The sequence below is a fragment of the Falco peregrinus genome, chromosome 8 (genome assembly GCF_023634155.1).
Source record: "Falco peregrinus isolate bFalPer1 chromosome 8, bFalPer1.pri, whole genome shotgun sequence".
NCBI lineage: Eukaryota > Metazoa > Chordata > Aves > Falconiformes > Falconidae > Falco > Falco peregrinus.
In genome coordinates, this window is record NC_073728.1 from 42,198,679 (window position 1) to 42,214,148 (window position 15,470).

General features: G+C 42.2%; 1 protein-coding gene across 6 annotated transcripts in view; it reads right to left on the minus strand.

The window, feature by feature from the left end:
* CACNB4 (calcium voltage-gated channel auxiliary subunit beta 4) overlaps window positions 1-15,470 on the minus strand; it is a 109,000-nt gene that overhangs the window by 36,765 nt on the left and 56,765 nt on the right. The window lies entirely within an intron of this gene.

Sequence of the window (15,470 nt, forward strand, 5' to 3'; positions counted from 1 at the left end):
TCAAACTGACGACCCCCTGGGAGAGAGAGAAACTTTTTGAAGTGGAAGCATATGCAATGAGTTCAAATGCACACCAGATCTGACAATTTCAAGGCAACAGGCTTTGCTAGGTAATTATATTTTTCAAGGCAATGAAAGACTCGTTTCTTATTTCACAGCCTTTTTACTTCTGCACTTCTGTGAATTAATTTTTCTTGCAATTTATTATTTATTTTCTCCCTCATTCACTTTCCTCCCTCATCAATTAGTATAATTCAGCTTTGATAAAAACACTTGAGTTTTGAAGCAATCCCAAAAACGCTAGGGAAAAAGGGTAAAACAGAAAGAACAGTGGATCTGTTTATTCAGCAACTACAAAATAATGGTAAATCATCAGTTCCTCTTGCTCACTGACTGGTCTTACACTTGCGACTGCTGAACAATATGTGCCGAGGTGGCTGGATGACTGGAAAGGGTAACACAATATCCCTAGCAAACGTGGTGTTTCTCTGCCCTGGGCTATTCAGAAAGGAAAAGTTCACATGCATTGTCTTCCTGATGCTACAAACAGCCTTCCTGCTTGCTGAAGAAAAGAGCAGAAGAAAATACCAATTTTTAGCTGTTATGGTTTCAAAAGGGGGAAAAAAAATAAAGACTTCAGTGAGGTTGCAAATAATTTTTTTTCCCAACTGCCATAAATATACAGATCTGAATTGCTCTCTATCCAGCCATAACTTGTAATGCTCTGTCATATAGCTTGTGCAATTAAAGCATCAATCCATTAGAAGCTCCAGTAAGTCAGATGACATGCAGTCTCTCTTGAAAAGATTTAGGGTGCTGCAGAGTCCATCACAACCCCGAAAGCATTTCTGAAAACATGCCCTGCTCAACGAAACAGCTTCTGCCTTATCCATTAACCAAGGACTAGCTATGGGCATTTTGAGTGCATCTCTCCATCTAGGAATAAGCAGACATTGAGCACACATGGCAATCACTATGCTTACTAAAGCATACATGCCACTGAAGAGGAAAGCCCTAGCAGCTGCATTCACATGCACACGTTGTTTTCAGCTGAGAACATGAAAAATGTCTTTGCAATAACAGAGAATTCACTTTGAAAATCCATGGAGCTTTAAAATGACAAAGTATCAGGACTGGCAGCACACCTCGAGGCAGCCAATTATTTTGAATGGTTTGCTGGCGTTTGAATATCAGAGCTAGGGACAGCATGAAACACTTCAGGGAAAAAAAGATCACTCCTGCCTTCACCCCTGCCTGCCTCTCCTCCTGTGCCTCCTCTTAGTTCCTCCCCACAACAGGAAACCCACTTGGGACCCTCAAGCTTTCCCACGGGTTTTTGGATGCTCAAGGCAGTTTCACCTCCTGCAAAGGCGGCAAAAATCCTAAAGATCCTGTCCTGATGCTGAACACAGAGGTTACACAGCAGACCAGAGAGCTGAACCAGGGGTCACTCCAATGCTTTTTAACCGGTCAGGACCTCAACTAAAAGATTTCTAGCAGACATCAAAGTGTGTGAGCACACATACAGCACAATGGAGGTTTAAGAGAGCAATATGATTGCTCATCATTGTTCAGCTGTTTTATACTGGAAAACAGACAAACACGGCCTTGTAAAGCACAACGCAACTTTCTCCTACATACCATTTTTCATGCTTAGCCTGGGTTGTCACATTTCTATCTCTGCAAGGTTGGGGACAGCCAGCAAAATCCTAACTGAGGGCTAGTGCACAGAAGTCCTGCTGCACAGGAAGCCCGCAACTTACGTAATAATTAGTAAAAGAAAAATTTACATTTACTGACAGATAGACAGCTATGGAAACTTGTCTTATGTTGCACTTTGTTCCACGTTGATTCTGCTGCATTATGTTGACGCTGTATGGCAGAGTAAGAACCACACAGGTTCTGGGAGGAACTGCAGACTCCTGCCTACCCTGCAGGAGAGGGACAGTACAGTGCAGCTGCCTTTCGGTGGTGCTTTCGTGGCTGGTTTTGGGTTTTTAGTGAACTATGTTGCCAAGAATCAAAGCATCAAAAGTAGACTTCTAGGTGCAATCTTGACATGTCCTTCAATATCCAAGCTCATTCAAATGTCCTTTTATAGAGGTGGACACTGTAACTTACACATCTCTCCCCTACCTCCAATTCCAACAAGAGCAGAGAAGTACCATGATTAGGACGTTAGCTGCTGTTACAGCACTGGCAGGACATGCTAAACTTGCACGCAGAGGAGCTGAAATTTCATTTCTTGGCTAAGACATGGAAACATGGAGAGACTGGCTACTGCTAGTCACTTCGGCCGGATTAAATACTATCATAAGGATTGAAAGTTTTTAGGATCTTTGCTTCGCAAGAATCAGAAAGCATTTCTTCCTACTGAATCGAGCCATTCAGGATTAACTGAGTGCTTGCGGTTCCTCCAGCTGCTGAAACCTCTGATCAGAGACCTGCACCTGAAATATGGTGCCTCTGGAAGGGACTGGTGGGGTGCTAGGATGCCACACGGTTACACGCACAGCTAGGCTGCTAGCAGAAGGGCTTGCTTCCAGACACTTTGTTCATTTCCCAAGAAATTCAGTTTTAGACTGAAACACAGAAAACAGTAACCTTTCCTCTCAAGCCAAACCACATTCCAACCCACACCAGGCACAATTACTGTCTACCTGAGCAGCAAAAGAGGGAAGGGTTCATTCCAAACCAGTACCATTTTTCCTCTACCTGTATCGAGTTTGTCTCGTGATAACAAGTCATCTGCATGAGAACTGTAATCAACAGTACTTAGTACAAGAGCAGGCAGGAAGCATTCTTCCTGCCACATAGATGAAATCCCAAGATTCCATCCTACCAAAGCAGAACAGAAAGCTGAGGTCTCAAAACCCCTGGTGCAGATGACTCTGTGCTGAGCCCACTGCCCCTGGCCAGAGGAGGAGGCTCAGTCCAGAGCATTAAAAACATCTTGGGCACCTCGACCAAGCCGGGAGCAGCCGTTCCTGCCTGTTCACAGTCCCCTCTTACCCACAGCACTGACCTACACAGGCAAAGCCCGTCTTTGGCAACCATGTCTTGCCCACAAGAGTGAACTTTTCCACATGACGAAAATCGCTGGCTGTTTTTCAGGATATGAATTTAGAGATAATATTTCAAGTTACATTGTGATACAGGTCTTTAAAACTGCTTATATAGAATACATCTGAGCTTGGTATGTATGTGCATGGAAATAATGACAGAAGATTCTTCTTTACTACTAGAACAGGGCACACACGTGAAAGGTCAATATAACCCCATCAGAGAGGTGGCTCCTTCTATTTGCCATACATTGCCAGGTTTAAGCAACTAAAGATTTGTTTATTGTTATTGTTACTATTATTAAATTGGTTTTCTTCATTGCTTTGTCACTTCTCTTCCATTGCAGTCATTGTTCTATTCATTCATTCACTTAAAAAAAAGAATAATAAAATCCCATGTAACCATTTACGCTCCCATCTTTAATAATAAGCAATGACAGCCTGCTCAAACTTCAGTGTGATTCAGGACATCAGCACTGCTCCAAAAAAAAAAAAAAAAAAGGTGTATCTTAAAGCCTATTTGACTCCAGACCATAGCTCTGTGTGCCTAGTGGGGCTGAGATCTCTTCACACTGACAGTGGAAGTAGCCAAAACCCGAAGCAGCCACCCAGAAAGGAAGACTGGCTGCATTAGCAGGAAGGTTACACTAGCCCATCCTCTGCCTCCCTCTCACACAAGATGTACTCATCAAGAACTGGAGCCTTGACTTGAAACAAGACCAAGCGTCCTCGGGCTTTGCAACTTTCAGCAAAAATTGAGGTCAACGCACATCACGCAGGAGGCTATATACCTCCTTAACAAGTTCCCAGAAACTTGACAAAGTTCTTCACAAAGCAAAGGGAGAACAAATAGGCACAGCGATGGCTGCAGGGCCATATGCTGCCATATGCCACGTGTATTCAAGGAGTTCTGCTTTTTTTTTTTTTTTTTTTTTAAACAGAAGACCTATTCTTTTCGCAGACACAGCTCACTCCAAGACCCAACATAAACCATCTCACAGGTCCGTGTGCATTGTGCAGTCCCTCTGCACAAGATTAGCCTCTACACAAGCTACTCACAGTATCTTTATTGTTCCCACTGACTGAAAATCCAGGTTTAACTCCCAGAGGTTACTACTATAAATATGCCGCAAAGACAGGTGCTATAGAGAATAAGTACTAACATATTTTTACATTAAAATAGGAATCAACCCCCCGCATTTTAAATAACAGAGGCCTCTACTGTTGACCACAGTTGGTGCTAACCTGGTCTCAGCGCTCAGGGTGGCCAGCTAAATTTAATTACTGGGCAGGTGATGTAATTAAGAGGCAAATACAAAACAGTTGGTATCTATTCATTTGGCATGAAAACCATACTGTGCTGTAATCAAAGTCAGGGCCAGAAAAATCTGCATGTGCTAGAACAACCCCAGTAAAATACTGCAGAGTTCCTATCCTAAGCACTGGAGTGAGACTTCTGGGGGAGCTCAAGGCAGGAGGAGCAACCCTTTGCACTAATGAAACCAGAGGGGTTATTCCCACGTGTAAAGGCTTTGCAGAATGAGGCGCAAAGATTACACTGGAAGCACAGCCCCTATTTTGCTTTTAATATCCTCTGCAATTATTAATATCCCTCTAGAATTACAAAGTCTGTTACAGCTATTGTAATGTTAAATAACAAGGTCCAGTAGAGCTGTAGCAAAGCATTTTAGGAGGACTTTTTCACAAATTCACATCTAAGAGACAATGTCAATGTGCCATTGAAAGTCCAAACAGGACAAGGTTCAGTTCCCAACCAAATCATTTTCTTGCTGAATAACCAAGACACACACAAGCCAGCTGCATAACCATTTCGCATTGAGTTGTGATTCCAGAATTAAATGCTCAGTAATTATTTCCTTCTATACGTTTGGTAAATTTATTTAAGACAACTCATTAGGTGTCTCAGCAATTTGGAAATTACTAGGTAGTTAGAACATGTTTTTTCTTTGTGAATACTAATTATTAGAAAATAGGGCAATTGTTCTAACATTTTGTTTCACAATCTCTCTTTTTCCCTGGATTTAAAATCTTGCAGTCACATGTCCTTTCTCAAGCTGCCTTCAGTTCAGCACAGATTGTGTTTTTACATCTAAGAAATGTGGTTTTAAAAAGAAGTACTAGTAATATATACATTTAATGCCAAAACACTACATCTTTTTCTGTAATTTTCAAATGAACATGCAAGACATGTAAGATTTTGCCTGACATGCACTACAGGTATACATTCACATGGAAAAGGTCTACAATTTAAAGCGGACTAACGAAGCCCAAGACAGTGGTTATTGAACACGTTAGTTGTTCTGAACTGTTCCTTTTGATATTTTGACAGATGTAATCTCTTATGTTATAAATAACTGTAAACTCTGAAGTCGTTTTGCCTTTGTCAGAACTTCAAATGCTAACCAGTCACGACAAAGCTTAGATGTTTTAGTGGCAAAAGCATTAACTACTTGAAATACAAAGACGGATGAAATGTTTCACTAGTTTGTCCATCAGTGCTTGCATTCTCTTGACCATAAAAATGCATTTACACATTCGTATTAGTAAGTTATTATACTTTTATTTATAAATATATATATTATATATAAATATATTTTTATTTATAAAATATTATAAAATTAGTAAGTTATTGAATGCATTGTGGCACTAGTCAAACTGCTCCAGCTACCTCAGCTCTGCTGGCAACAACTGCATAAAACAGCGGAGGATACCAAGTGTTACCCGGTCTCTTTTACAAGAATGGTTCTTAGCTGGTGCATCACTTCTGCCTGTTATTCAACAAAGCAACTAAGCACATGCCTAGACCCATCCTCTTTACTCAGCAAAGTGCATCAGGTTCCTCCAACTACTGCCATGTAACCTAAGTCGCTGCAAGCACCTGTGCGAGGACTCACCTGAGCTGTGTCCCAGCACCACCTCGCTGGGAGTTACAACCCCTCCTGGGAAACTGCGTTCAGTTCTGGTGTGAGTCCCCCCCCTGCCACAGCTGCTCTTAACTGTGGCGGAATCACAGGGCTCCAGGGTGAGCTCTGCTGGCTCTCCTGCGGCACCAAGCCTGGGAGCACTCTGTCCCAAGGGAAGAAACAAAGGTTGTCTCTGGGACATCTCTAACATGAAATTTTGGCAACAGGAGGCTGCCAGAATCTGCAATCTATCTGCCTATACTATACACAGTAGAACTGAATGATAGACATGAGGATCTGCTTCTCCTTTTTCTACCCCTCCTTCAAAATTAATACTTTCTATTTGTGAATAAAATAGAAGTGAAGAATGAATGGGGTGAAGAGTTTTATCCCCCACTCCAAAAAAGAGTTTAAATTCAGATTTCCCCCCACAAAGTGACACCCACAGCACTTTTTCTGCAGTTCCAAGCAAACAAAGGTGAGGATCCCAGCCAGATAAATGGCTACAGGCTCAGATTGCTTTTCTCCAGAATGTGTTTGAATCACAAAGTTTGAACAATACACAAACCTTTCAGTTTTTTATTGAACCACAGAAGAGCAAAGATCTGTCTGGAAATGCTCTGATTTGTGTTTTATTCCAATTGCTTGTGCTTAGACCTGTGATTGAATCAACAGCTGAACACTTCTAGTCTGAATTTTGCTTCAGTCTCTGCAGCTGGTCCCTCTTTTTCATAAAAGCTATTCAGAAGACCCAGGAGAGAAAAAAGGTGTATTTTTCAATGATAAAAGGCACCAAACTAAAGCTACAACAGTATAGAGACACTGCTTTATTTTTTCTAATTACTTTGGCTCTTGAATGTATTGAATGATCTTCCCAAGGGCTCTGGGGAAGCTACTACTATTGGTTTTTATGACACCTGATAATACACCAGCTAATAAAATTGCACCTGTTACTCTGAATGAGCTCTCCTGGAAAGATGATGCTTTGCATCTGTCCCCAGTAACACGTTAGGAAGTTGAGAATGTTCCATAAGTGTTCGGGGGGGGGAAAAAAAGACAAATATTGCCCCCAAATTTAATCATACTACCAACTACATAAGCATCTGTGTTTACCGTATGTGGTCTACCACAACGTTTCCTCAGACATGAAGTCTTCAGCTAGGAAGTCTTGAAATAATGTGGTGTATTTCTATGTCACTCCCTAAGACCCCAGCCCCTCCCTCTGCCTCTTTACATTATTCTCTGAAAACTCTTTTGCTCCAAGTGCCATGTCCTGGAGCAGAGACATGCAGGACAGAGAAGCAGCAGGTCTGAAAATATTATGGGTGCTTTCCTATGCTGGCTGTGATGAAGCTTTCTTGTCAAAATGGGTGGACCACTTTTTTTATATATTTTTAAATCACGCCCACATCTAGTTCCTTTTTACAGCATCACAGACATTTCACTTGGCAATCTGAAAAGGATTAGCTCCCATTTCTCTGCTTACTTCGCTCTGTTCAAGTTTATCCCCATTTCTCCTTTGTCTTCATCTAGCTTAGCTCTGTTCTCTTCCCCTGGTTCACTCATACCACCACTTGCCCTTGTGAAAACCGGGCTGCCCTGCACTGCACTGTGCCTGCTCACACCCTGGCCTGGGACTGCTCTCAGATATGCTTATTTTACCTTTGAATAAAGGCCATCACGGGGGGTTTGGCATGCCTATAAATCGGCATTTATTCTTTTACAGTGAACGGAAGAATGAATATGTCATCATCATCGCAGGTTTAGGCCCATTTCTGAAGTCAGGTACAGGAAACACCACCCCAAAAATCAAACCTTGAGACTTCATGGGGGCAAGGAAACACCTGGTGATAAGGCCAACATCATTTGCCTGCTTTTTGGGTGGGTTTTTTTAATGACAATGTAAGTTTGTCAACAGGCCAGTAACAATGCTTCTGTAGCAAGGGTCTCTAGAGATCATCATTTATTTGCCTCTACAGGACTTCTGTAAGATTTGGGTTTGGATCTTTATAAAAAGCCCACAGGGGAGTAACAATAAAACATACTAGTCACTGCTTTAAGAATACCCAGCCCTAGCCTATTTTCCCTGAATAAAGAATTCTGTACCTAACCCCAAACGCAGCAACACCAACCACTGGACACAGGGGCCACTAAGAGGACTGAAGGGTGTACACATACAACGGGACGAGAGACTTCCTACTTGCCAGAACAAGCAGGTGTTTGTAAGGTAACACTGTTGTTATTACTTAATTTATATTTGCCAAGCAGACAGATTAAATCTAAATGCTGTAACAGGCATGTGAAGTATTTCAACAGTATTTCCCACCAACCTACCAGGCTACTAATCCAGCTTGAAACTTTCCAATATACCAATATGCAAAAGTAAATACAGCTGAGAAGCCACAAATGTCGTCTTACATTCATGAGCCAGTTTTCACCTCCCACAGACAATTCCCAAGCAGACTCACCTCCTCTCCCTCCCTAACGGGCCTTCAGCAATCTCTTACAGTTCACCAAGTTCACCAATTTGATGTGACAGTTGCCTTTTTGTCCTTCCATCTCTAAGTCTCTTTCCTTCTCCACCCCTCCACCTCACCTACCTTCCACTGGATGACATTTAGAGTAAGCCCATAGAACACCTCAAGCCTGAAAACCTGCTCTGTGTGAGGTTTATACATGGATAAACCTTCCGCCAACCTTTTACCAAGGATGAGTTTCATTCAGTCAATGGCACATATCAAGCTAGGAGTTCTGGACACAGCTGACTTTTACCTAGAAGCCTTGTTTTTACCAACAAGGAAAGTAATACATATTAGTGTTTAAGTTTTTGATCGCTTAATAAGCAAGGAAGAACTATCCAACACTCTTCAAACTGCTCCCTGGAAGCAAAAAAGCCCCAAAATTTAAAGTATTTGAAATATATTTTCTACCTCTGCCTCTATTTTTCTGCTGGTGAACAGACAGTGATCTGTTTCTGAAAAGCTAATTCATAGAGGGAGCTGGAAGTGACCAAGCAGAAATCTGTTACTTGTACCTTCTTCTGTGCCTGAGGATGGGTGGTATTTCAGCTGATTCCTTTAGAAAAAGGAAAAATTAGAGAGCTCAGATATAACAGCTAAGTTTATTTCCTCTGGAGGACTGTTCAGCAGCACGTGGACATCAGACATTCATTCTTCTCAGTATGTGCTGTGACCTCCAGTTTCTATTTCACAGATTGTGTGCATAAGGGCCCTTATTTTATAAATGGCACTCAAGTGCAAAAGTTGATGGCACAGAAACAAAGTAGGCAGGATGAGCCAGATTGACGCTGTTTTCAAACTGCTGCCCTCGCAATATGGTTTGTGTGGAAGGGACTCACTGACATTGCCAAATGGCTAAGAGGCAACAGCTGGAGCGAGGACCCTTGCCATCACCTCCCTCCTTTCCACCGCTTCTGCACAACACACTTATGCTGACTTGGCATTACTGGAAAGGGCGGAAAGAGTCAAATGAAAGATTTCAGTAATTCCTTTCACTCATTGGCTAAAATGATTTTTCTCAACTTTCCAAAAAAACCAGTGCATCTCTCCTTGGGTTGCAAACATAGGCAGAAGACTTCAGCCCCCAAAGCAGGAACGTTCAATACAATAATCTTCAAAGTATTGTAAGTGTGAAGAAAGAAGTGGAATTTTCCTCGAGACCTCATTGTTGAGAAGATCCTAGCCACCTGTCTGTTTTCACTGCATGCTTTTCCTAATCCAAACAGTTAAATTAAAGAGCATACATCCTTTTAAGGATTTTTATGATTACAGTGTCCTGATTTTCTTCTAGCATGGTGTCACCACTTCCCACACCATCAGGTTTTATACAACCAAAATAACCCAGAATATTTCTAGTTATTTTTTAAACAGAAGTGGTTTAGAACATGCTGAACTGTCCCACAATTTGACCTAAAGCTGGTTTGGTAAAACCACACACTCACCACAGTGCTCCAGCAGATGGGTGGCTGGCTTTGCAATTTACCCACTAGTTCGAAAGAAACAAACCTTGCAGGTCTGTAGGATACCAAGTATTCCAGCTCTGTACCAGGCCCCCAACTCACCAAAGTCAAATTCCAGATAGCACATGCTTCATAATCCTCTGCTGAAGAAACCTGGTGGGCAGCCAAACTCCATTTATTACACAGAGGACTGCAGCTATCTGCTGTGACAAGTTATATTTAGGTGGCAATGACTTCCTCTGAAGTCATCCCATCCGCTTTGCTTTTGCCCACCTCTCACAGATTTTGCTAAGGGTCTCACCAGGGCACAAAAAACCAAAACAGAATTACATCTTCAATGTAATTATAGGAAAATTACTTTGTTTAAAATATTCACGCTGTGTAGCGAATGGGAAAGAATTGTGACATGCTGTTACGGTATTGTTGAAATGAATTTCATGCTGCTTAATTTAACCAAGCAACTGATAGGGTTTGGGCTAAGGTTTAGTATGTTGTGTTGTATTGTGTTTTTAATTAGCTTCTTCCTTCCAAAAGCTTCCAAACTTGGAGGCTTAGAAACAGCTTTAAACACTAATAAATGAGGCTTACAAAGACAGCATTTTACTGTTTTTTCTTTCCGTGCTTTCCACTCTTTTTTTCTTCTGTGCTTTCCACTCTTTTTTCCCCCCAGAGAACCATCTTTCAGCTGCCATGATCTCTTACTATTTTTCTTGCAGCAAAGACCAAATTCCAAAATCACACAGCTGCTGAACTCACAATAAGCTATTATATACTGCTAGAAGTATCTTAGTAAGAAAAAGCCTTAATTTTCTAAGTACTGTGCGCTCTGTAAATAGCAACTCCTTTCCCCCAAACCTTGCAATTTAAAAACTGTACGTGCTGAGAGCAAAATACAAGTGAAAGAGCATCTTGCTATCACCTACTGAGGTAATATTTGGGCAACACTTTATGCAACTTAATTGCTGTAATCAATCCGGGACTCCAAGGACTTTATAGGACCTCAGGTTGTTACAGTCTGTACTCTGCTGCCCACTGACTGGCTGGGATTTCAGTGACAGGGCTGGATATTCAGCATGTGCAATTACAGCAGCTCTGACCTATTCCTGCAGCTCTGACAGCACTGCTGAGTAACGATGGAGCACAGGTGCCCCCAACAAACTAGGGGTTTTTTACCACTGCTACAAAAACCCCCATATTTGTTGAGTGTTACTGCATCTGTTCTGATTTGGGTGTTAGCTCACGTTGACAACACACCAGTGTTTAAAGAGGTCCTTGTTATTATCACATATTCTCAGGTGGTTTGTAGGAAGTACCAACAAAACACAGGACAAACAAACAAACGACAGTTTATTTTTTGGGAGATCAGAAGCAGGAACAAACATCAAAGATTCTTCAAAAATCTTGGGATGCCGCTGGCTAAATAGTCTCGCCATATATTCCGTGTTGCGATAAATGGAAATGTACTAAATTATGCTAGGTAGAAATGCAAATCCAGGAAGAGGGAACAGCCAAAACCTTAGGCTACATCTAAACTCCAGGCACCATAAATATTTTTTTTGGTACGTAGCGTGGTCTGAACATATTTTCCCAAATTCTTAGGACTACCATGAGCTTATAACAAACTATTTCAATTTTACATAGTACAAGTGTATTTGACAGTTTAGAGTTAAAAATCAGAAATTTAAAGACAAAAATCCTTTTTTTAACAACTGCCTTCAGCATTCTCTCAAAATGGATTCTTAATTAAATGGCTTAGGAGAAACAATAGCTTAATATTCCTTCTTACTAGCATCCAGTAAGCATTCCAATCAAGAAAAAAAACCTTTAGAAGTCACTACTATAATCACTATCTCTTCGATTTGGCAAAAGCAGTAACTGAGAAAGACAGTGAAAATCTCATTCTGTGCAAAAACCCTCTTTCTCTATCAAAATTCTCACACACATCAGTAACACCAGTCTACAGAAGCAGTATACAGGAAATCCTTAAGCACCTGGATATTGTTCATTGCTGAAAGAAAGAAAGAAAGAAAGAAAAAAAAAAAAAAGACTCTTGTCAGGAGCGGAATCTGTCAAAAATCTGACGAGATTGAAAATCCTTATTTTGGTCTAAAGCTTTTGCCATTATTTTTGGATATTCTAAAAGAGGTATACCTGTTGAGGAAAAAAACCCAAAAAAACCAAAAAAAAAAAAGCACTGCTGTCAAGGGTTCTGATAGTGCCCTATAAATCTGCACTGTATATAACCAAAAAGGCAGGGAACGGGTATGATGCTAGAGTGAAGTCAAAGCCTAGTCAAAGGTATGGAAAAATACCCAGCAGAAAGAAGGAAAAACATTCAAAGATCATCAACCAGAATACAAAAGTCACGAGTAAGGAACTAAGTCCAAAGAAGGAAGATGGTTGCTTCCTCCCAACCACCCTTACACTGATATTATGCCGAGTCAGTTCCCATTGGGTAGGAAAGCATCTCACTGAAGTCAGATGCAAAACCATTCCTTGCACTTCCGAAGAAAGAGAAGGACAAGGGGAAGGATGTAAATCAAAAGCCAGTCAGCTGGACTTTAGCAACTTCCCAAATTCCCTTTTTGTCCTGGGCTAAACAAAGCAAAAACCCCAGGGCTTGGTTCTTGGGTAGACAAACTGCTCATGCCCCCAACTTCCACGGCAGCTCCTAAAATAAAATTCTTCCATGTCATGACAACATGATGTTCATCTAAATATACATAAACAATACCTATAATATTCACCTCCTATAACAGAAGAGATCTGGGGGTGGACATACACCCAAGCATAGCTTATGCAAGTATTAATGCATTCATGGCACCCACTGCAGAAGACAGATCACCAAGAGATCTCCATGCTCCAGAATAATTCACTACAAGTCCCAGTGCCCTGCACTGCTGGCAGGAAGCAAAGGCTCACGTTTTCTTTAGTGCATTTTAGCATTAACTACATGTTTTGTATTTCATTCTTTACGTGCATTTGCAGAGAGTTATCCATGCCAGGAGCTCGCTCCCTGGAAGCTATAGGGTTGAACGCTCCTCTGGGATCAGGTCTGTGTTCAGCTGCAGTGGCTGCTGCGCCTATCCTACTTTCCGCAGCACAAAACCTGCAGGAGAATTCAATTACTAAAGAGTTCTCCCCCAGTCCATTCTGTAAATCCTCTTGTGCGCCATTAGTTCCATGTGGAGGGCACAGTGTTGCTGTACTCTGTTATCAGACCAGTGCTTCTTCCTGCGCCCAGCATCCCTCCCCGCGGCTTGGCAGCAAGTGGGAAGGCTGTGGAGACAGCAAGCAGGTGGAGGACGAGTGCAGGGGTGGGGGAGAGGCCTCACACCATGCTCCAGTGATGTCTTCCAACTCACAGAGCCACAGAACTGATGAGCCCCCCGGGAGCACGGCCAGTCCTCCCTGCTGAAGGGACGAGCCAGCACAGCGCTGTCTTCGGAGAAAGAGGCTGCCAGTGGCAACTGGCAGTGGCAGAGGCCACGTACGCCCCAGTTCTCCCTCGGCCTTACAGATGCACAGGCACTAAGCACAGCCAAGCCTCCCTGAGCCAGGGCCGGGGAGGGGGCAGCGAGCCTGCTCTGTCCCCAGCTTGGGCACGCCAGCCAGTGCAGGCTGTGCTTCCATGCATATATGGAGGAGCTGAGCACTTTCACACGGGGTACTCACACCTTCCATCCCTAAAGGAGGATTTTTACCCAGCTCTACCAGTAGAGTGAAGAGTACAAAACCCTGGACTCTCCCCCTCTCTGCCCTCTCCTTGGAGGCATGCTTCATGTATCTCCCTCTCCAGAAACAGGGCCTGGGAGTCCTGGGTTCCTATTAAGTTCCTACTCCACTGCATATCTTGTCAGGGCATGCTGTGGGCAGGGAACTGCAGAGCGAGCACACTGTCATCACAGGCACAGCCAGGATTCAAGCTGTTTCTTGTTGACATTTGTATCTGTACTGCTCTCTAGTTGCAGCCCCTAACAGCCCCTTCCGTATCTCTATGTTGCAGCTCTTATGTCGGCCTCAAAGTTGGAAAAGAGCTGTGCAAGCCGCCACACTACTGAAACATGAATAAATTACTAAATTAGTAAGAGATACCAAACAAGTGAAAGGGAAAAAAGTGCTGAGCCTTAGGGAGGAGCGACTCCTCTTCCTCCTCAGGTAGCGACCCATACGGTGCTGCTCAAGCAGCTTGGCCAGCTCCCTGTGATCTGACAGGAGGAACGATAACAGCAGCTGCTGAAAGAGAAAATAATGGAGAAGAGCAGGATCTGGCTTGTTCCTCCTGGCAGCTGTAGCTCCTCTCTGGCAAAACCTCTCACAGCCAGGCTCTGTGTCAGCAGCACTGTTGCAATTCAGAGCAAAGGCAGAGAGGGACTTGCTCTAGAAGAAAGGAGCAAAATAAAATGAACGCAAAATAACCAAAAAACCCATATGCCTCTACAATCTCCAGAGACTGCAGCATGTACCCAGGCAGGCAGACAGCCACTTGGGAAAGCACTTTGCTGATTTCCTTCCTGAAAGGGTTTGATGGGGGAAAGCTGGTTGATCTTCCAGCTGCCGGGAAGTAGCTTTTTTTTTTTTTTTTTTTTTTTTTGTAAGTAAGGCAGCAACTGCAATTGGGTTAAGACACAATACAACCGAAGGGAGGAATTATTTAATGGCTGGAAGAAATGAGCAGGAATCAGGACTTCTGGCCTGCAATTCCCTCAAATACATTAGTCTAGCTTCACTGAAACCTAGGCTCTCCTTTTGGTTTTACCCCTCAGTTCAGTTCTGCCCCCAAATTTCAGAGTAAATGGGTATAAGTAATTTCTATTTAGGCCAGATTGGTTTGAAAATGTTCAGCAAAATCAGCCTGAAAAGCAGGCTGTAATGGTTTCGGACATACCTCTTCATAGATCAGTTTTCAGCAAAACAACACTGCAGTGTTTTTATTTATTTACATCGTTGTTGTTATTCTAAGGATACAGACTAGGATTTCTGTATCTGTTAAGAGGTCAGGCCATTCAGAAGAAAGGTAGCCTAGATTTATTAATTTTTTTGTTGTTAATTGAGGAATGTGAAATATTCAATTCTGATGCGAAATAGATCTCACATCTTTTATAAATTAAATTCTTGCTTATGAAGAAAGATACAAAATATCTGTGCAAAGTTACATTCTTTTGAGTGTATTTTCCCACTTGCATGCAGAGAACGTGGAACAAAAAAATCTTACAAACAGAAGCTTCCTTCTGCAGACAAGTCATCCATGGAAGTATGGTGGTTTTGTTTGTTACAGCCAAGCATTTTAGAAACAGATTTAAGTATTGAGCATATTACATAATAAAATTACTGTCACAATCATCCTTTAGATATCATGACTATAACTAAACTTGGTCATCACCAGGGGACACACACTGATGTAGTCAAAGACCTAAGACATCATGGTCTTAAAATGTTTAAAACCAATGGCTAAGGATTAACCTGAGTATTTTGAACCTGAAACTGTTCACAGGAGGAAGTACT